Source organism: Crocodylus siamensis, chromosome 2, assembly GCF_052110815.1.
Source record: "Crocodylus siamensis isolate JL-2025a chromosome 2, ASM5211081v1, whole genome shotgun sequence".
Lineage (NCBI taxonomy): Eukaryota > Metazoa > Chordata > Crocodylia > Crocodylidae > Crocodylus > Crocodylus siamensis.
Genome location: NC_143396.1, coordinates 291,660,579 through 291,682,506, shown reverse-complemented (window position 1 = coordinate 291,682,506; position 21,928 = coordinate 291,660,579). Strand labels below are relative to the sequence as shown.

At 47.6% G+C, this 21,928-nt stretch overlaps 1 non-coding gene across 1 annotated transcript; it reads right to left on the bottom strand.

Annotated features, from left to right (window-relative positions):
• Positions 1-19,764: 19,764 nt before the first annotated feature.
• Positions 19,765-20,053, bottom strand: LOC149872419 (signal recognition particle RNA). The gene has a single exon (XR_016440888.1).
• Between the last annotated feature and the right edge of the window lie 1,875 nt (positions 20,054-21,928).

Sequence of the window (21,928 nt, the reverse complement as noted above, 5' to 3'; positions counted from 1 at the left end):
TTAGGGTGTATTTCAGTGCACTAGGTGCTTTATATGGCTACTCCACACTTTCTCACCTTTCCCCTGCACAGTTTATGCTGGGGTCTATATATCGTATCTTGGCAAAGACCAACGTGTTCAAAAATTACCAAGGAGGGCATAGCTAAGATAACATCCCAAGGCTTCATATTATGTACACTTTATTATCAGTAACGTCTTCGTTCTCCTGTCAAATTTCACTAGGCTAATCCTTTCCACAAGGACAAGTGCAAACTTCCCATTTTTTCCAGGTGTATCAACCCAAGCTTTTTCTACCCTGGTTACTCAGAAGATAATTATCACTCTCACATAACTACTAAAGTCTCCATAGATTTTTTTCCCCTTTGTGCTAGAAGTTGCCGTAACCAAGGCAGTTTGTCAAGGCTTAGATTTTTCTATGGCCTTTCTTACAGCCAATAGATTTGAATCTAGCATTTTACTGGTGGCCTTCAGAGAATAATACATGTGCCTAGCAAAATTACCTACATATCTGAAGTACCATACTGCAGAATTTAAGCACACATTCTTCTTTTACTGTGTACAAGAAAAAAGGACTTACCTTGAATATCTCAATTATGAAGGCCACTTCTTATAATTATTAACAATTAGCTCCTACCCATCTTCCTTTCCTGTGTGAGTCAGTAAGCCCTTATACCGCTATCCAAACCTTGCATGACTTTACTCTTGATGTCAAAGAACTCACGGGAAAAAATTTTGTTTGAGAGATCTTGGGGTGAGTGGAGCCTATTCTGGCTACCTGGGTTTTAGCATTTCTTGCAGCTCACCTTGTTTCAATGCCATCATAGCTTACTGGCTTCACTTTCATAGATTCTTAGATGTTAGAGTCATAAGGGACCTCAGTAGGCCATCGCATCCAACCCCCTGCCCTGGGCAGGAAGGAGCACTGGGGTCAGACGAGCTCGAATTTCCAATGTTCTCCTTCAACACCACATCAGTGCTTCTTCTCCAAAATATCCCCTTTTGTCAATATAATTCTTTTGAAACATCTGTTCGTGATCCTGTCTTTCTATCTTCCACCGTTTCATGGCAACCGATGGGGCAGCACGATCTCCAACGCATCACGCAAAATGCCGGTAATGATCTTGATACTTTTTCTTATGGTAAAAAAAAAAGGAGTATGCTTGTTCTTGTATATTTCCCCCCAAAACATGAAACATAAAAATACTGATGTGTTTAGAGTGAGAGAGATTATGAGACTGATAAATCACATTTCGCTAAGTATTCAGCTGACACATTCATAAACGCTGCCCTAGCAAACTGTAAAGCCATCTATCACACAGCCATGGAAGAGCTTGCCCTAGCTGAATGCACTCCTCACTAGGGGGACCACCCACCCTGAATTGAGTAGGGCAGTCTGAAAATGGGTCCCTGTCCCAAGCTGCATGGCTCTGAGACAGCATTTTGTCCTAGATTCTCAATATCATGCAGGGATCTGGGTTCTCCATTCACTGCACAAAAATGTGGGAAATGGCAGATTCTCCCTTGCAAGCTGGCAGAGCTCCAACCTACAAGGGGCTACAGGAAGAGGTTATGTATGGGGTGTCACATGCATGTGTGTGTGCGCACACACGTGCACGTGCCCAGGAATACAACCCCAGGCAGCAGTGGAGAGCAGCTCCCTCAGCTGGCTGCAGGCAAGTCTGTGGGGGGTAGATTGGGGCCCCCACAGTGAGTGAAGAAGTGGGGCTAAGGCTGGGCCTGGGGGCACTGCCCAGCTGGGGTGGTGCATGGGGCCCAGGACTAGTGTGGAGAGCAGGACAGAGCTATAGGTGGCTCATCTGGGGGGTGGGGGGTGGGGGATGGCTCCCTGCTGCTGCACTCCCCAAGAGGAGGGCATGGGGGAGCACATGCCCCCCCAAGAATTTTTCTGTGGGGTGGTGGCAGGTTGCCCACTGCAGGCTCAGGGCTCCCTGCCTTGTTGCCCATTCCCCAGGAGCCCCACACTAGCCATGCCACCATGGTGAGGCACCCCCTTCCCACCTGGCAGCAGTGGGGGTGGCAGCAAAGAGTTGGTAGGGGATGCCTCGCCATGGCCTGCATGGGGCTGCCAAGGAAGATCAACAGGGCTGGAAGCCTCAAGCCTGCAGTGGGCAACCCACCCTCTCCCCCCATGGATTCCACTCGGCTTTGCTCCAACCATGCTGCTAGTGGTGGGGGAGGTAGGCATGTGTCCCACCTTTCCATTTTGGAAGGGTGGTCACTCCACTCCTGACTGATGTGCACCATAGACTCACATGCTCCTGTGAGTCCATGCTTCCTGTGGTCTGGGTATGCCGCAGCTCTCTTCTCTGACTGTAACCATCACAGTTGTGGGGAGTGAGCTCTATCTGTTGAACCTTCACAGAAATGGGACTCATGACCTAACTGTCCTAGACCTACAAGGCCAGCAGTGGCTTTCCCTGTGCCCCTTTCCAGTTCTCTAATATTTCAAGCATACCCTTCCCAGGGCTCTGACCTTGTGGGAAGTCTTGGTTTATAGTTACACCTTCAGAGGCATATGGCATTGGGGAAACAGCAGACATGGGCTTTGTAAGGCTTCCAGAACACAATCATTCTTCACTTTAGCTAGCAGGAGAAATACACACATATAAATAGCCACCGCGCCTACCTGCTGCTTCCTACCTCAGCTCCATCACCAATCCAGAGCATTTTTCTGGACACTGGTCGCAGTCTTCCATCTAATCTGCAGTCTCTTCTCAAATAAATTACTTCTCCAAAATAGGGGGTCTCACATTGCCAGACCTTTGCTGCCAGGGCCCTTATGTTCTCCTGCCCAGGCTTCCTCTACCATGGCTGGTAGAGAAGCACTTTCTTCCACAACCTCCTACCTCTGCTGCCAAGCTATCGTCTATCAAACTTATCAACTGTTCAGAGTCCCCCCTCATCCCAGGCCACAATGATTATCTAGTTGCCAGTCCACCTGGCAGGATCAGCTGTCCAGGTCAGACCACCTCCATTAGCATACCCCTTCTGTCATGCTCCAAAATGAATGCATTGTGATACCTCATTCACTCAGCCAAGACATACCCAGGAAATGACAGTGGTGCTAAACATGGGAATATCTGGGCAGTTTATTGGTCCTACCATGATAGACAGTCAGGAACATGACCCTTCCCTTGGCCAACTTTTATATCATTCTCACTTTCTTTCCCTTGCTTTCCCCCCTGGTTCCTTAGGGATTGAGTTGTAGAAAACCAGCAGCCCACAGGCAGATTAAATCATGCACCGCATCTCTTGAAAAAAAGGCAGAAATCTGCATTTTCCACACCAGCTTCCTTTCCACCCTGGACTGCTTTCAGAATTATTCTCAGCCTCATGCCAGCACTGTGCCATACCAGGAAGAGGTCCAAAGAGAAACTGTCTCAGACAGCCTGATGAGTCACAGTTCCCCAGTGCTCCCATTTCACATGGCAGCCTGGAGCAGGATGCATCAGACACCACATGCTCCCTCTCTTCTTTAGGTCCAGCTGGCACTGCCAGAGAGAGCACAGCCATGGCTCCATCTACTCCCTTTCTTCCCCTGCCTCTTTCCATCTCTTTCTGGCTCATAGCAGCATCAGGCATTTCAGTCTTCCCCCTGCTTCCCAATCCACAGACATCACTCTCCAGTGAGATGTGCATGCATACCTGAACTCCGAATGCAGTGACACCTTGCAGAGCTACACAGGGAAGCAATGGCAGATTCTCTGATCCCTTACCACCTTAAACAGGCCCCTACGGCTCAGCAACAAGGAGTTCTTAGAGAGCAAAAATAAGAGAAATTGGGAGAGCACACCTCAAGCCATCCCCCTCATCACACCATGCCAAGTTGGAAACCCAAAACCATGGTCTAAGAACTTCCCAGCTCCTGGACACCCGAAGTCAGGAATCACACTTCAAGCCAGCCCCTCATCACACCATGCCAACCCTTGGGAACCCAAAACCATGGTCCAAGCACTGCCCCCCTCCTGGACACCCCACGTCAGGCAAGCACACCCAAGCTGGGTCAAGCTCAGGCTACTGAGGCTTGCTAAACTTGTGCTTTGGAGAGAATAGAAACCAGAGAAGTGGCAATGTCCCCAGCCACTGGTCACCCACCTCCTGGGATCTGGAAAGCCTTCATGCAAGCAATGTCCCCCACCTCCAGTCATCCACTGCGAGGCATTCTGGGCTGGGTCTTGACTCTTGCCCCCTGGGATCAGAGCCACAGCATTTCAATGCCAAAAAGGTGACTGTTCTGCTGGGAACGGCAGGGCACCGCATGTCTGGACACCTCGGACCCTCGACAACTCTGGTCTGGTTTGCAGTCAGCGAACAGCTCAATTGTTATGCATGTCCGCACCCTCGGAGATACAAACGGGTTTGAGAACATGTCAAGAGGATTGTTTCCTTAAACCTGTGCTTTAGCTGTGTTTCAGACCTCTGTGCACTGAATCTCAGCAGAGCCTTTCTGTCAAAGCGAGACTGAGGGGGACCCGAAACAAAGACTGAGCACCTTCATCAACAACGAACATCCCCTTTCAAAACCATTCATGGCTCGGAAAGGAGGACCCAGGTCATACTAAGCCAGAGGACACTGCAGGAAAGAAAAATCAACCCCCTGTCCTTCATCTGAATTTCTGTGCCTCGCCACACCAAACAACAGCCATCCACAGAAGTTATGCTAATCGACTTCTACATATCAAATTGCCCCCTCGTGGATATGCATGCATCTCTGCTGAACACATAAAGCTTCCAGCTGGCGTGTCAATGGGTTTGCATCTGTCTTCGGAGGTCCGTGTCCCCTCTGTCCCCAAAGAGCAGATACTCCTCACTGAACATGACTAATTGAGAAGCAGAATGCTACAGGACTAGTCCATGCAATGCAGAAGCTGAAAGTAATGATACTGCGGGAATGGTGTGTGGGTACCAGAGAGTTGTAATAATGGGGAAGAAATAACTGAAAATATTGCTGTATTTTCATTTTGCACCAATGCCATGGGTGACCCCCCCCCGCATGTAAACCAATTTGAATGAATTACAGTGGAGAAAGCAGGCTGCATGCCACAAGCCTCTATTCCTCCAGTACAGCCACACTGTTTCATGATCACTTTTGGATTTTTACGTACGGGAAATCTGCTATAGCCTGTGCTGGCAAAATCATCTCTCAACCCTGGCTCCTGTTCTCAAGCATGCACCTACATGCTTTAAATTCCACAGGTGTTAATGGAAAGTAACTACCAACTTCAATGGAGCTGAAGAAACCGCAGTTGTAGAAATATTTCTGCATCTACCACCTGCCTAAAGAATCAAATTTAACACAGTCCTTTAATTATGAGCTCTCAGTAGCAAAGCCAGTTGCTCCCTGACTTTCCATCTTTTCACAGTTCCAGAAGGTATTTAAGCAAGGATATAACTACAAGCAAAAGGAAAGTGGCTGGCTTCAATATTGAAGTACTTTGCTGAGTTGGGGGCCTAACAGAAGCATTTAGGCACCTAAAATATTCCACCAGTTACACTTAAATATTAATCAGCGCAATAAGATCTTGGATTTCTTGTATGCTTCATGTATATTTAGATTACCAAAACCTAAAAATGTCCTTTGTTCTTTCCAGGCACATTATCTAGTGTCAAGAACATAAAATATCAAAAGCCAGAGAGATGAAGGGGGAGGGAAATGGCTGCAACAGCCACAAGAAGTAACCACATATATTTTACACTAAACAAACTCCATTTTCTCTTCCTTTCAAGTTGCAGCTTCCCTTCCAGTGTCCTTACACCTCCATCTCCAAAAAGATAAGCAGGTCACTTATCAGATGATTGAATGGATGCCCTAAAAATAGACTTACCTGTTACTGAGGCAATTGATCACAACAGAACATAAATTTTAGTTGCAATTTGCTATTAAGCTATCTGCCTATAAAGAAGTTCAGCATCTGCACATCTGAAGGAAAACACTTTTTAATGCAAGCTAAGTTCTATAAAATGATGTACTCTTATGTATACCTTCAAGAAGTACCAAGCTCACAAACGTTCATTTATACTCCTGGCTTAATTTTAAAAGTTTAAACTTTTTGCATGTTCCCACTGCACCCTATCAACCCTGCCCTTCGGCCCCCCAAGCTCTGGCCGCAGCAAAGCCCAGCTGCCCCTAACAAGAGGCTTGGGCAAGGGCTGGGAAGGGGGCTTCCCCCACCACTCACGGGCCCCCCGAGCTACCCCAGCTGGTATATTGGGGGGAACCAGGCCGGGCCCATGAGGTGGGAGGCGCTCCCTTCTCCCATCCCCTGCCCAAGCTTCCTGACAGCAGTAGCACACAGCTACTGGCTGGGCTTTGCTGTGGCTGGAGCTAGGTGGGGTGGGATGGAAAGAAGTCCCCTTGCCTCATGGACCTGGTCAGGTTTCCCCCAGTATCCCAGCTGGCATAGCTGCGGGGAGGGGGGCTCTCTTCCACCCAGCCCTCCCCAGGTCCAGCCACAGCAAAGCCCAGCTGGCAGAGGCTCAGGTGGGAGGTGGGGGCAGTATCCCCCACTTTGCAGGGGCCCCCCAGTTACCCCAGCAGGGGTATCTTCCCCAGTGCCACCTTGCCTCCTTTTCCCCCCCATCCCCTGCGGCACAGGGAGGAGACAACCCTGGGGCAGGGCTGGGCTGGTGCTTGCCAGGAGGTGCATGTGAAAAATTAACCCTCAAGGGAACCTGACCAGAAGTTCCCCAAGGTACTCTGCTCTAGAGAGCCTTCAGCTAATACCTAGTTTATCAGGGGGGTAATTTTTCATGCAATTGCCCATTTTAAAAGCCCTCTGCAGCTGTGAACATGTGTTATGTTGTGACTGTAGCATGCTTTCAGGAGCTAGACCTCATGGAAAATGTAACTAGTGTGAGCACCCTAGAGCTCCTAGTTTTATAGTTATACAAATACACAGTAAGTTGCAGGGGCCAAATACACCATCCCTTATATATGTTTGCATATATACAGTGTCCTGTCTGCAATTTTGGCTTCCAGATACTCCAACAACATATAGTTATGATCCAAAACAGCATACAGTAGTCTGCAAGATGTCTCCGTGCCCAGTTTCTAAACCTATGGAGGGAACAGTCCATACTAAGCTGTCTTCCATTTTAGGAGCCAGCCTATAAGTCACTGCAAACCTCAATCAGAAAAGCACTTTAGCACATACTTAACTCTGACCCCCATGACCAGTTTTATCAGGCTTCAACAGCACTTCTCCCATGCTCAATCATTTGCTATATCAGTGGCCTACTAAGTAGAAGTCAGCTCCATCGTTTTTATATGACCACCTGGTTTAAACAGGTAATCCCACAGAATGACTTCAGGGCATATTATTCCTATCACTGGGGTATAGTGACAATACCGATGGTATTTACTGAGATGTTATTATTGAGAGATCTCTATCAGATCCCCTTGCACCAATATAAAACCATGGCCCGCAGTCTACCAAGGTCAAAGACCCAGAAGCCCCACTGAAGTCAGCGACGAAATTCCCACAGATTTGAATGGGTTTTGTATCAGGCCCAAAACGAAGGCTACGAGAAAAAAAGAGTACATAAATCTTGAAATGAAGCTAAACTAACAAATTAAGCATAAATTATTGTTTTTGTTTCCTCACTTTTCTTACATAAAAGAAACAATAAAAAAAACTGGCTGGAATTCACAAAGGGGACAAAAGATTTGCGATGTTCAGATACCTCAAGGGAGCTCAATTTTCAACTAGCACAGAAGACCCACCCTCTAAAAATCTCATAGTCTAACCAAAGATGACACACGGCTTCGTTGCACTGAATGTTCTTTTGGCTATAATCTGCTCAGCAGCAATTCATCTCTATTCAATAGCACACAAGTGCTTGCAAAATTGTTATTCTTCCTATGTTTAAAACACCCTTATGTTGATGAATGAAAAGGAGGCAATGAATATAAAAGCAATGACTTGCACATTTCACACTTGCCATGAGATTCCATGTGATATCTGCCATGATTGTAGAAAAGACCATGTCGTGATAAATACTTACAGAAAGGCCTATATTCCAGTCAAGTTTTCAGAAACTCATTGATCTCCTAATGAAAACATAAAAACTATGATCCTGTGCAAAGTTTCTGCCTATGGTGCTCCCAAAGGGTGGTATGTGGCCTTGGAACAGTGTGCATGTCTACACAGGCACTTTAATTTGCAATAGCCTATTTTAATGTGCATCACAAAAACACATGCTATTTAATTAATGCACATTAAAATAGGCTATTGAGCATTATGTGCCACTTAAAACCATGCTGTTTAGTTAATACTTATTAAGACAGGCTAATGTGCATTTTATTAGTACCTCACAATGCAGGTACTACATTTAATGTGCATTAACTAAAGTTCCTTAATGCACATGTAGATGTGCCCTTTGTGACTAGACTCACTGGCACTTTGGTACAAGGAGAAGGCAAACTGGGTGAGAAAAAATACATTAAAAACCAATCTGAGACTTTGCCCAGGGTTGAAAATAACCCTGCTGTGCAATTTGAAAACATTTGGTTATTTATTAACATATAGGAATACATTACAGGGTCCACATGACATTGGGCTTCCTAGAATTAGGAAGTACTGAATTTGCAGCAGATGTCATTTAGCTTGGAGATGAGGAGGAACTTTCTGACTACAAGGGTGGTCAAGCACTGGAGCAGGCTGCCTAAAGCAGTTGTGGAGTTTCCATCCCTGGTATTTTCAAGAGCAGATAGGACAGACACTTGGCTGGGATGGTTTAGGCAGGGATGATCCTACCTTGAGCAAGGGGCTAGACTAGATGATCTCATGGGGTCTCTTCCAGCCCAACTTTCCTATAATCCTATGAATTTACTAAATATCAAGTGAATTTAGATGACAAGGATGCACAGAGCTGTTATGGAAGAATCTTAGAATAATAAAAAACTGAGGCTGGAAGGGACATCAGGAGGTCACATTTAGTCCAGGCCCCTGTTCAAGATAGGATCATCCTTGAATAAACTATCCCAGTCAAGTGCCTGTCTAACCCACTCCATATCCCTGGTAGAAGGCATAAACCAGCAGAAAACTCATTAAAAACCTTGATCTGGAAGGGGCTTCTAAGCCTAGATTTAACTCAAAATATAGGGCAATGCTTATTAGGTCAAAACTCCAGATGGTTAGAAATTTACCACTTGTTGGGATTGTACACCAAGACCTGGGGGTCCATCAGATAAAGAGTCGCTCTTTGAACCACGGGGCCTGAGTTTCAGCTTCACCCCTGGTTTGTGTGGAGGGCTGCCCCCAGCTGTAAATGGGTACATCAACTTCTGACAGAGGAAGTCAAAGGCAGTTGGACAGGCACTAGCCCCTTTACACCCTCGGGTACTGTTGGCCATGGAAACCAGTGTGCCTTACCTATACTAGCCAAGTTCATTGCCTCCGCTGAGGATGGAGGTTTGCCCTTGAGCTGCTCATGCACATATTTTTGGCTGACTTATACAGCCAATGAGAAAAGGTCCCTCAGGGCTGGTTTGATATGGGATGGAGGCTCTGCTGGTCCATGGGGCCACCCCAGGGTTCCCTTCCCTGCCACTTGCCCATCTCCTCAGGTAATGGCATTACACTAATGCACACACATGGGGCATTAGGGGTGTGTAAAATGGGCTGTATTTGATTTGGATTCATAATCCGCCCAAAGCAGGGACAGTGATTCCATTCGTTGATTTGGATCACTGTTCCTGATTCGATTCTGCCAAATCCGAATCTGACGATTCGATGCCAATTCAGACATAGACACAGCTTTAAATGTTTTTTCTACATACCTCAAGGTACCAGGCACAGCTCATGAATGCTGCAATGCTGGGGTGGATAGAGATTCCCACAGGAGCACGGGGCCCCCCACGTGCTCAGCAGTGAACCCAGAAATGGACCAGAAGTACTTCTGGTCCACTTGCGGGTCCACTGGGGAGCACAATGCCCCCCCCACCTCCCTGGCTTGGCAATCAGCCACAGTGGGACCCTGGGTGCGCCCCCCACAGACCCAGGAAGCACCAGTCACCGAGCGTGCTCCCTGGTGGACCCAGAAGTGGACTGGTCCACTTCCAGTCTGTGGCTGAGCACACTGGGGACACATCCCAAGCCCCGTGCTCCGGTGGGACGCTCCAGCCACCCCCCATCACAGCTTTGATGAGCCATCTGGTACCTTGAGGTATGAAGAAAAAACATTTAAAGCTGTGTCTATGTCCAAATCACCGAATCTTTCCAAATCTCTCTGACTCAATTCAGAGAAATTAAAGGGTCTCCTGATTCCATTCAGATTTGGAGACTGAGACACCCAATTGGGCTGAATCTCCACCGGGGTCAAATCAGGGACCAAAACTTTGCACCGCCCTACAGGGCATCATAATAATATTGTTAATGGTGACATCCAAACCATGACCAAGCTGCTTTCCATTGTGCCCTCTAGTCTGCATCTCCAGCCCACTATGTCCAGAACGCATTTTCTGATTATGGCCAGGAGACTACAAACTTCAGCTCATTCTGATCCCCCGTGTGTTGCAGTGTCTACAAAAAAGGAGAAAAGCCATTATTTTAGCCCCCCAGTATCTGTAGCCTTTGCAGAGGAACTTGAAATCTAATGGATATAGCTTCCATCAGTTTTACAGCACCTCCCAACATAGATGCAAGGCAATAGCGGAGGTTTTGCATTATAGCTAGCTACGCTGCAGGCAGTGTGGAACAGAGAGTATGTCCTCTTAACCATTCTCCAAAATGCAGACCAAATTTTTAAACACAGTAAAGTACTGAGAAGTAGTTTTAATCTCACTCAAACTTATTTTCCAGCCTTGATGCCAATGAGCTAATTTTAATTTTGAAAAATTAAATGTGTGACTTCCTAATTAAAAATACCAAAAGTGTTTCTCTTATTGGGGATATAACACCTAGCATAAGTTAGCTTTGTCAGTTGCCTTATGTATAACAGCCTTCATTTATGCTAAATCCAGAAGTGATGACTACATCACAACAGATTGTAATGCACTTCTCAGCACTTAGCTCTATCCACAGCTGACCAAAACATGTTGTTTTGTGCATTTCTTATTTTCTGAAGTCCGTGCATCATTTTTGCAGCAGCTTTATGACTCTGTCATAAAAGTGACAGCCATTAAATGAGATCCCCAATTTTATGCGACTGCTAAAGGTATTTCATCAAATTTGCATTTTTAATTTTCCTTCTTTATGAGTAATGTCACAGATAAATCCTGATCAAGAAGCTGGGGTCTAGGAACTGCACAGAAAGAGCATGGTGATAAAAAGAAATCCCTGTTCTCATACGTGGTGTTAATGTGAATTCGTTTTCACCTAAACCCTAACCACAAAACGAAAAGGCGTGAGAATTAGTGGAATTTGGCCATGAACACGGGAGCTGTCGCTAGCTTCACCGGGTCCACAGTTTGACCTAACGTATATTTGTTATCTATAAAAAAAACTCACTCCTGCTCCCTCTACACACACCCACACCAATGTATAAGGTTTCGTTCACACCCTGACATTAAGCACCACTAGCTTCAGCCTCCTAAAACAGAAGGTAGCTATTGCACAACCACTCACAGGTAGCGAAGGTCTTGGTGCTCACCCAGGTCTCCATGCTCGATCTAGACGGAGCAGAAAGGTGCTTTTTCTCATAATGTTACAACTTAAGCATGGAACATGCCTTCAATTCCCCCTTGTAATTACTCCTCCAAAGGAGAGCCATAGGCACGTGGGTCTCTTGGTTCATAATAACTTCTCACTACCAAACTTCTGCCCCTCTGGAAAGTGCACCCCACTGACACTTTTACCTCGGCGCCTGCTTGTTAATAGGGAAGGGGGGTCTTGAATCTCCGAAGTGGGCATTTTGGATGCAGAAACACAAAGACTTCTGAAATACACACTAGCCAATTGCAAGCAAAAGTGCCAAATGCATATTTCATGAATCTGGCCTTCATTAACTCCAGTGTGTGTATCACAGATTAATTTCCAGAGAGCTATCGAAATCTGATTCTAAGCCCTCTTCTTTCACTTGCTCAGGATTGCTCTAAAATTGCTTTCCACTGCAACCTTTTCAATAAGCACACACATGGCTAAACAAAGCAACACTTAATCAGATTTTACAGTGTTTGTTTGGTACTTACTCCGACAGTAACATAAAATGTAGGTCAAAAGAGGAACCATTTTAGTTAAAGGCATCTGTGCATAACTAGGATCTCATACATTGCATTCAAATGTAGCCATTTTGTTTAAGGAAAACAAATAATGAAGGCAAAACAGTCAAATATCCTATGAAATACATGCATTAAATTACAATACTTTAAATGCTTTAAATAAACTGTGCGAGAGGCAAGGATTGCTTAGAGTGACATCTTTTGTTGGACCAACCGTGTAATTGGGATAAAGTTAGACAAGCTTTCAATGCAAGGCATTCTGCACAAGGCCTCTGATCACAGAATCATAGAAAAGGAGGGTTGAAGGGACATCAGCAGGTCACATCCAGTCCAACCCCCTGCTCCAAGCAGGACCAGCCCCAACCAGATCATCCCAGCCAAGGCTTTGTCTACCTGGGTCTTAAAAACCTCCAAGGATGGAGACTTCACCACCTCTCTGGGGAGCCTGGTCCAGTGTTTTCCTACCCTCCTAGTGAGAAAGTTTTTTCCTAATATCCAACCTCAACTTTCCTTGCTGCAGCTTGAGCCCATTGCTCCTTGTCCTGTCTTCTGCCCCCACTGACACCAGCCCAGCTCCATCCTCCTTGCAGCCCCCCTGCAGGGAGGTGAAGGCTGCTATCAAATCCCCCCTCGGTCTTCTCTTCTGTGGTCTAAATCAGCCCAGTTCCCTCAGCCTCTCCTCACCAGCCCTGTCCCCCAGCCCCACAACCATTTTTGTTGCCTCTGTTGGACTCTCTCCAACATGTCCACATCCTTTCTGTAGTGGTGGGGCCCAAAACTGGACACAGGACCCCAGATGTGGCAGAATAGAGGGGAATAATCCTTTCCCTCAATCTGCTGGCAACACTCCTACCAATGCAGCCCAGGATGCCATTAGCCTTTTTGGCAACAAGGAAGAGCACAGTGACTCCTACTCAGCTTATTGCCCACTGTTGGCTTCTATTCAGCTTATTTCCCACTGCCCCCCCCAGGGTCTTTTCTGCAGAGCTGCTGCCCAGCAAGTCGGCTCCCACCCTCTACCGGTACATGGGATTGTTCTGTCCTAAGTGCAGGACTTTGCATTTGTCCTTGCTGGACCTCATAAGACTTCTTTTGGCACAATCCTCCAATTTGTCTAGGTCACTCTAATCCTAGCCCTACCCTCCAGCATATCTTCCCCCAGCTTGGTGTCATCTGCAAACTTCCTGAAGGTGTGCTTCATCCCCTCTTCCAGGTCCTTGATGAAGATATTAAACAAAGCCGGCCCGAGGACCAACCCCTGGGGCACGCCACTTGATACTGGCTGCCTGCTAGCTGATGGAGTTGACCTTTCCTACTCCTTCCTTGCAAGAAGCCAGACACGATGTACTAAAAAAACAGCAGAAGGGAGGGGCTGAAAAAGGGATATGATGAAAAATGTCTTGCATTCAGAAACTTGTCTAACTTTATCTCGACTACATAGTTGGTCCAATAAAAGGGATCACCCAAAGAAATCCTTGCCTTTTGCACAATTCTGGACCATCACAGCTACAACATCACTCTTAAGCTTAAATATACTCATGGTTTGAGTTTTTTTAGCTGTTTAATAATCTTGAACTTTTGCTGAAGCTATTCAGAAACAGGCTATTAATTTCCACTATAATTTCCAAGTGGTGATTCACATTATCTCGTGGTTATGTTGCAAAGAAGACCGCTGGCCCAATGCGTGCCACTGAAATACAGGACGCTATCTCTCTTCTCATTGTGATAATGGAATTTGATTGCTATCGGACAGAAGGGTTTGACAAGCTAACCTGCCATATTGTGCCTGCATGCATCAATGGTAGGAGTTGATAATGCCTCCGGTCATAGCGTAGCAATTTTCATTACTGGACGCATCACAAAAATGGCAGCCAACTCTTTGACTAGCTACAACCTTTGCTGCAACCCTTTTTCTTGTTTGGCTGTGTATTAGCACCCTCCACAGAGTAAAAACCGTATCAGCCCCTCAGCTGATCTCATCCTTCTAAGTTACCAGTTCGGTAGCTCATTTCAGAAGTCTCCAGAAAAGCATTTCCAAGGCTAGCCTCTAAAAGAGGATTCATGATGAAGATGGATTTCTTCCTGCACTTCATCCAGCAACAGACCGGCTACCTGCAGCGCATTGCAAATGCACACAGTTACATTCTGCACCACGTATTCAGGTCACAACGTGCAGTTACCTGCACAGACCACAGCTCGCTCTTCACCTTCCTGCCCTTACAGCTGGCAAGAGAAAAATCAGTCTGAGCATTCAAGGACTGCTATTTAACAGCACAACCGCTCTCGGCAGTTAAATGATGTGCTCTAGCTGCGTAGCAATACGCTCCGCAAATACCAGGGATGCACTTCTGCCCTGGTCCCCACAAGCTGCCCAGATCATCCTAGGGCTCGACCCAGCCTTGTAAGGTGGAGCAAAGCGCCCTCGCTGCTCTCAAGCAGCCCTTTCAGCACTGCCTTCAAGGTTTCTTTTTGCAAACTCTGAGCTTTTTCTAGGTTGTTTTGTATAGCCTTGGCCATCCAACATAGGCTCCCCTTCTGCACCACAACCACTGTCCTCCTCCTCATCCCCCCCGCTTCCATCAGCTCCATTTCCTCACCCCCCGTAACACTCATTGCTATATGGCTCTCATCAGCTTTGCTCCTTCTACCTCCCCCCCCGCCCCGTACTGGAGACTCCTTCCCCAACACTGGCCCCTTCATCCCCCACAGCTTCTCCAGCTCCCTCATCCATCCCCACCACCACCTCCTCCCAGCTGGGACTGCCATTCCTTCCCTTATGCCCATGACATCTTGGCAGGAACCTCTTAGTCTTCCTCTTGCACTATTATTTCAGGATATTCATTACAAAGAGCAGCTCCGATAGGAAAAACTGCATCTCTCTCCAGACCCAAAGCTGAGTGCCAGCACTCCCTCCTTGACCTTGCCGCCTCTGTCACTACCGCTGGCCAGGCTCTTCTTGAGCTCATCTTTCCGATGGCTTCTGGGGCTCTGTCACCTGCTGATTTTCCCCCTAACTTTTAAAGTGGCTCTGTCCTTCCTTTCTCCCTCTACACCTTATCTTGGGGCTATTTCCTATGACCTTCTCTCTGCTGACAACGCACAGGACTGCCTCTGTCACCCACGGTTATCTCGTTCTGTCCACACTAAAACCTCAGCCCACCTCTGACATTTCCTCACGGGTGCCCAGCCAGCAGCTCATGTCAATGTGGCTATAATAGAGTTCTTAATCTTTTCCCATAAAACCTTCTCCGCTACATCCTCTCTTGATCACTGCAGACAACATCACCATCATCCCTGTCATTCAGGCTCATACCCCGGATGTCATCAACAGCTCAGACCTTTCATAACATCCTTACAACCGGGCCATGTCTCAATGTGGCTGACTTTTTTTTCTGCACAGCATCTCTGCATGACAGCCTTTCCTATCAATCAGCGACAGCTAAAGCCTTTGTGTTTGCTGTCAACACCTTGCATCTCGTTTACTGCAACATCCTTCTTTCTAGCCGTGACAAATGCTTGGGGCCATTCAAAAGCTCCTGCAGAACCATGTTCCTGACCCATTCTTTTCACATGGCTTCTCTCTTTACACTTCTCCTCTTTTCTGTCAAACACAGGGCCCTTCGTGACCCTACCCACCCTCTGTTATTCAGCGTCAAGAAGTCAACCCTCATCGTTGATTAGGCACTGAGTTAGTAGAAATGATAACAATTGATAACAGCAGCAATGATGAATGAGGCTTCTGTAGCCAGCAACCAAAATAATAAATTAGAAAATAAGTTAAGAAGACTCTAAGGAGCTTGAAAATTTAATTGCTCACACCACAGCAAGCAAAGCAACGTTCAGATTTATTCCCCTACAGGGAAATATGCATAAAGATGAGTATTGTGCCATAACACTACTAAAAGCCAATCGCTCTCTCTAGGAAATGTTAAGTTGCCAATTTATTCTGTACCTCCGTTCAATTTTGTAGGGATTATGCACCACAGTATTATCAAAGTGAGCAAATCTACTACAGGAAAGCAGTTATTAGGTATGTCAAAATTAAAGCGATAGCCCAAATTTGTCCGTGGTGTAATTCCACAAAAAATCAGTGCCATTGCACCAGGGTTCCTTGGCTTAAGAAAGTCAAACATGGGGTAAATTGTGATGTTGAGGAGAGGCTGATCCAAGACAACCAGAGTTTAATTTTGATTTCAATACGATAGTCTACAAAGAAATACTGAGGATGGGAGGCCTGTGTTGTCTGCAGCTCTCCCTACAATACCCTGGGGCCTTTTCTTCGCTCCTGACTAAAATTAAATGACAGCTTGGACTCTTTGGGGGGGAAAAAAACAACTTTTCAGTAATCCTGATCTTAAGACGCTTAGCAGAGCACTTCACAAATTATTAATAAGTGAATTACACTTCCCCGTGCCCTTTTATTAGTCTGCCCTTCAGAGTCAAGACTTCTGAGTCTGACAAAGTTTGACGATTGAAAGGGGACATGTTATTTATTTATGTATGAATTCTGTGTCAGTAAAGATATTTTTTTCAGGAGACAATGTATTAACAGGTAACAGTACAGAAGCAAGTAGCAGGAAGGCAGTTCACTGCAAAAAAATCCCTTATTATGGAATGAATTAAAATGAACTTAACATTTTACACACCATAGAGAGGAGAAGTAACAACAACATGATCAAGAGGAAACTGTATATGTAACTAATGAGTCAGAAAACAACAATCAGAAACAAGGGGCACAATTTGTAGGCAAAAATAAAGCCCCAGGCCTCTAGTATTTCCAACCTGGAACTATTCTGGTCCAGTCCCAGCCTGAGATGCCAGCCCTGTTTAGGCAGTTTACTTTAATCAGTGATCAGTTGAAGATCAGAAATAAACCCTAAGGGCAGGGACCAGAACCCAGGGAGGGAGTGCTCATGGTCAGGGGTGGATCCAGGGGGGTGCAAGTGCTTGGATTCCTGCTCCCCACAAAGTTTACAACCAACTGCCTGGCAGCGGCAGCAGCATTTCTATTCAGGCAGGGCTGAAGGAATCACTTAACATCATGGTTCATTATCTCCCTGATTCTCTCTAAACTCTTCATTCCACGAGTCTTAATGACCCTCTGTTCTTTTTAATGGTCTTGATATTCCACCAATCAAGCAAGTCTTTGTTCTGTCATTCTGCTGTGGGGTTGCTGCTCCTGGTCATGAAGCTCCTATTTCACAAGCCCTGAAGATCATTTTTAACTCAGTTCAAGGAAGTGATTTTTTTTTTTTGCTTCAATCTTAAATTGAATAAGACAGTCGTAAGTCCCTTGTATATTAGTAAATCTTCTAGTTTATTTTTAACTGCAGAAAACTCTGAAGTGCTCTGGGTTAGAATTCAAGGCAGTTGAGGGGAAAGAGACTTAATGGTGGGATCTACTACAGACCACCCAACCAAGGGGAAGAGCTAGACCAGGAATTCTTAAGTCAGCTCACGGAGGTAGTTAGGTCAAAGGATGTGGTCATCATGGGTGACCTGAACTTTCCAGACGTCTGCTGGGAGGAGCAGTCATCCAGGTCTGACCGCTCACGTAGGTTCCTAGCCAGAATACAGGCCCTCCATCTAACCCAGGAGGTGCACAGCCCCACCAGGGGGGACGCCTTGTTGGACCTGGTGCTGGCCACAGGTGATGACCTGGTGAGGGGGCTGCGGGTGCTCAACCACCTGGGCGACAGCGATCATCGCCTGCTGGAATTTACAATCCAGCACAAGGTGGCAAAGGCCTGCAGCAAGACAGCAGCCCTAGATTTCAGGAGGGCAAACTTCCATGAGCTAAGGAAAATAGTCGGGGAAGCACTGAGGTCCCGGGGGGGAGGGGAGCCAGGTGTCCAAGAAGAGTGGTCACTTCTTAAGGAGAGGATCCTCCAAGCCCAAAGGGAAGTAATCTCAACATGGAACAAAGGGGGCAGGAGGGCGCAAAATCCCCCATGGTTCACCAAAAGCATCTGGGAATGTCTTCTAGCTAAAAGGGAAGCACACACCCAATGGCAGGAAGGAGCCATCACCAGGGAGGATTATACTGCGGTTGCTCAGGGATGCAGGGGGCTCTCAGGGAGGCCAAGGCGGAGATAGAACTGGGACTAGCTTCCTGGATTAAGGACAACAAGAAGTCCTTTTTTAAATACACAGAGGGCAAAAAGAAGGTTCCAGGTAATGTGAGGCCCCTGCAAGACAGGCTAGGAAATTTGGTCATCACAGCAGATGAAAAAGCTAACCTATTTAATGACTTCATTGCCTCCATTTTTCTGAGAATGGACTGGAACAGTCACCACTCCCTCTGGGCCCCGCTTAGATCCCAGAGGAGGTGCACCTAGGCCAAGAGTTAGTGAAGAAGTAGTTAGGAAACTTCTGGAGGGACTGGATGTATTTAAATCAGCTGATCTGGATGATCTCCACCCCTGAGTGATGAGGGAATTAGCTGAGGTCATTGCAGGACCCCTGGCATGGCTGTACAAGCACTCGTGGTGCTCTGGTGTGGTGCCAGTGTGGAAAAGGGCCAATGTGGTTCCCATCTTCAAAAAGGGGAGGAAGGAGGACCCAGGAAACTATAGGCCAGTTAGTCTTACCTCAATCCTGGGAAAGCTTTTTGAGAGAATTATCCTGGCACATGTCCACGAGGGGCCAGCAGGGGAGATTATGCTTAGGGGCAACCAACACGGGTTCATCAGTGGCAGGTCCTGTCAGACCAACCTGGTGGCCTTCCATGACCAGGTCACCAAATCCTTAGATGCGGGGGTAGCAGTGAGCATAGTCTTCCTGGACTTTTGGAAGGCCTTCAACACTGTCTCTCACCCTGTTCTCATTAAAAAACTGGGGGACTGTGATGTCAGCACCTACACAGTCAAATGGGTTACCAACTGGCTGGAGGGCTGCACCCAGGGAGTGGTGGTGGACAGGGCATTTTCAGTCTGGAGGGATGTGGGCAGTGGGGTCCCCCAGGGCTCGGTTCTCAGGCCCGCACTGTTCAACATCTTCATCAGTGACTTGGACGAGGGGGTAAAAAGCACCTGTTCAAATTTTTCTGATGACACTAAGATGTGGGGGGTTGTGGAGATGCTAGAAGGGAGGAATTAGCTACAACCAGACCTAGACAGGTTACAGGGGTGAGCGGATGAGAACAGGATGGGATTCAACACCAACAAGTGCAAGGTGCTGCACCTGGGGAGGAAGAGCCAGCACCATACCTACAGGCTGGGGAACTCCCTTTCTATCAGTGCCGAGGCAGAAAAGGATCCTGGAGTCGTCACTGATGCCAAGATGAACATGGGCCGGCAGTCTGGGGATGCAGTCAGGAATCATAGAATCACTGAGTTGGAAGGGACCTAGACAGATCATCTAGTCCGACCCCTGCCATGGAGCACTGGGGGTGGCAGGGGTCGTATGACCCCAGCCAGGTGCCTATCCAGTCTCCTCTTGAAGATTTCCAGGGAAGGGGAGAGCACCACCTCTCTGAGAAGCCTATTCCAGGCTCTGGCCACCCTTACAGTGAAGTAGTTCTTCCTAATATCCAACCTAAACCTCTCCTCCCTCAGCTTGTGGCCATTGTTTCAAGGGTGGGAAAGAGACCATGTCCCACTGTGTTGCCCAGGCTAGTCGGCAGGGGCTATTCACAGGTGCGGTCCCACTACTGATTGGCATGGGAGTTTTGACCTGCTCTGTCTCCAACCTGGGCCAGTTCACCCCTCCTTAGGCAACCTGGTGACCCCCAGCATCGCCATATTAATGCAGAACTTAGTGTGGACACCAGATCGGCATAGCGCACTGCAGCCCAGAACTCCTGAGCTCAAGCAATCCTCCAGCCCCGGCCTCCCAGTCACGGGATTACAGGCATGCACCACTCTTTCCTGCCATGACAGGGGGTCGGACTTAATGATCTGCTCAGGTCCCTTCTGACCCTACCATGAAACTACTATGAAACTATGAAGGTCAACTGCATCTTGTCATGCATCCACAGATGCATCTCGAGCAGGTCCAAGGAGGTGATCCTCCCCCTCTATGCGGCACTGGTCAGGCCGCAGCTGGAGTACTGCGTCCAGTTCTGGGCGCCACACTTCAAGAGGGATGTGGACAGCATGGAGAGGGTCCAGAGGAGGCCACTCGCATGATCAGGGCAGCAGGGCAGGCCCTACGAGGAGAGGTGACGGGACCTGAACCTGTTCAACCTCCACAAGAGAAGGCTGAGGGGGAATCTTGTGGCCTGTTACAAACTAGTCAGGTGGGACCAGCAGGCACTGGGGGAGTCCCTGTTCCCCCGAGCACCGCCAGGAGTGACCAGGAATAACGGTCACAAGCTGGCAGAGGGTAGGTTTAGGTTAGATATCAGGAGGCGCGACTGCACGGTCATGGCGGCTAGGGTCTGGAACCAACTTCCAAGAGAAGTGGTGCTAGCTCCTACCCTGGGGGTCTTTAAGAGGAGCCTGGATTAACAACTTGCTGGGGTCATTTGACCCCAGTGCTCTTTCCTGCCATGGCAGGGGGTCAGACTTGGTGATCTGCTTGGGTCCCTTCAGACCCTACTAACTATGAAACTACTAACTATGGAACTATGAAAAATATGTGCTGCATTATATGAAATGATGCACCACACCATCCGCACCATCCCATTCAAAACTCTAGATTTGCCCACGTTCAAGTTAATGAGTCAGTCTCCTTGCTACTTGCTCACGTTCTGGCACCATGAACCTTGATCTCTTAGCTGCCCCATGGTCCAATTTCAACAGAAGATGTGGCAGGTGTGAGGCCTGGTGATCGGGGCACTGTACACAGAGGTGGGAGACTTGGGTTTGAGTGCCTTCAAGCTCAGAAGGACCCAAAAGTAAATTTTCCTACTGCCTGGACAAGAGCTGTAACCACTAGAGCAGGCTGTGCAACTTCTGGACAGTGAGAGGCTTCATGTCACGTGGACCACAGACCCCCAGGGCCACTCCCAGATTCTCCCCTGCTGCAAATGTAGCCCAGGCAGTCCTGTTTTCCCCTGTGGCATGGACAGTGCAATGTGGCCAACCCAGATTTCCCCTCCGCCACACATACAGCACCCTCCCATTGCCTGGCCCAACCATGCCTTGCCCCTAGGAGTAGATGCAATAAGCAGAAGCCAGAAGAGGATGGGCAAGAAGCCTGGCCAGATAAGCTGCCAAAGCTGGGGGGGCGGGGGGGAGTGCAACAGCTGCTATGCAGGAACCTGGTGGCTGCATATTAACCCTTTGGGGTCTGCATCCTCTTTGGGGAGTTGCAAAGAGGATGGAGCAGGACTGTTCTCGGTGGTGGCAGATGACAGAACAAGGAGCAACAGTTACAAGTGGCAGCAAGGGAAGTTTAGGTTAGAGATTAGGAAATACTTTCTCATGTGGAGGGTGGCAAAACACTGGAGCAGGTTACCCACACAAGATCTGGCTTGACAAAGCCTTGGCTGGAATGATATATGTGGGGCTGGTCCTCCTTTGAGTAGAGGGTTGGACTAGATGTGACCTCCCGAGTCCCTTCTAACTCTCATTTTCTATTATTCTACATGGTCTGCTGTCCTGCACTACAGGACTGTGCAAAAGGAGGGTGGCAGCACCTGTGGACATGCTTCTGAGTGACAGCAACTGACTGCATGTGCTGCTGTACTGCATCCAATGCCATCAGTGGGATTGGGCACTGCAGGCAAGCACCTCCCATATGGGGACCCTGGCTCCAAAGCCGACAGAGGTTACTCGCTTGCAAGTAACTGAGGAGTAGTGG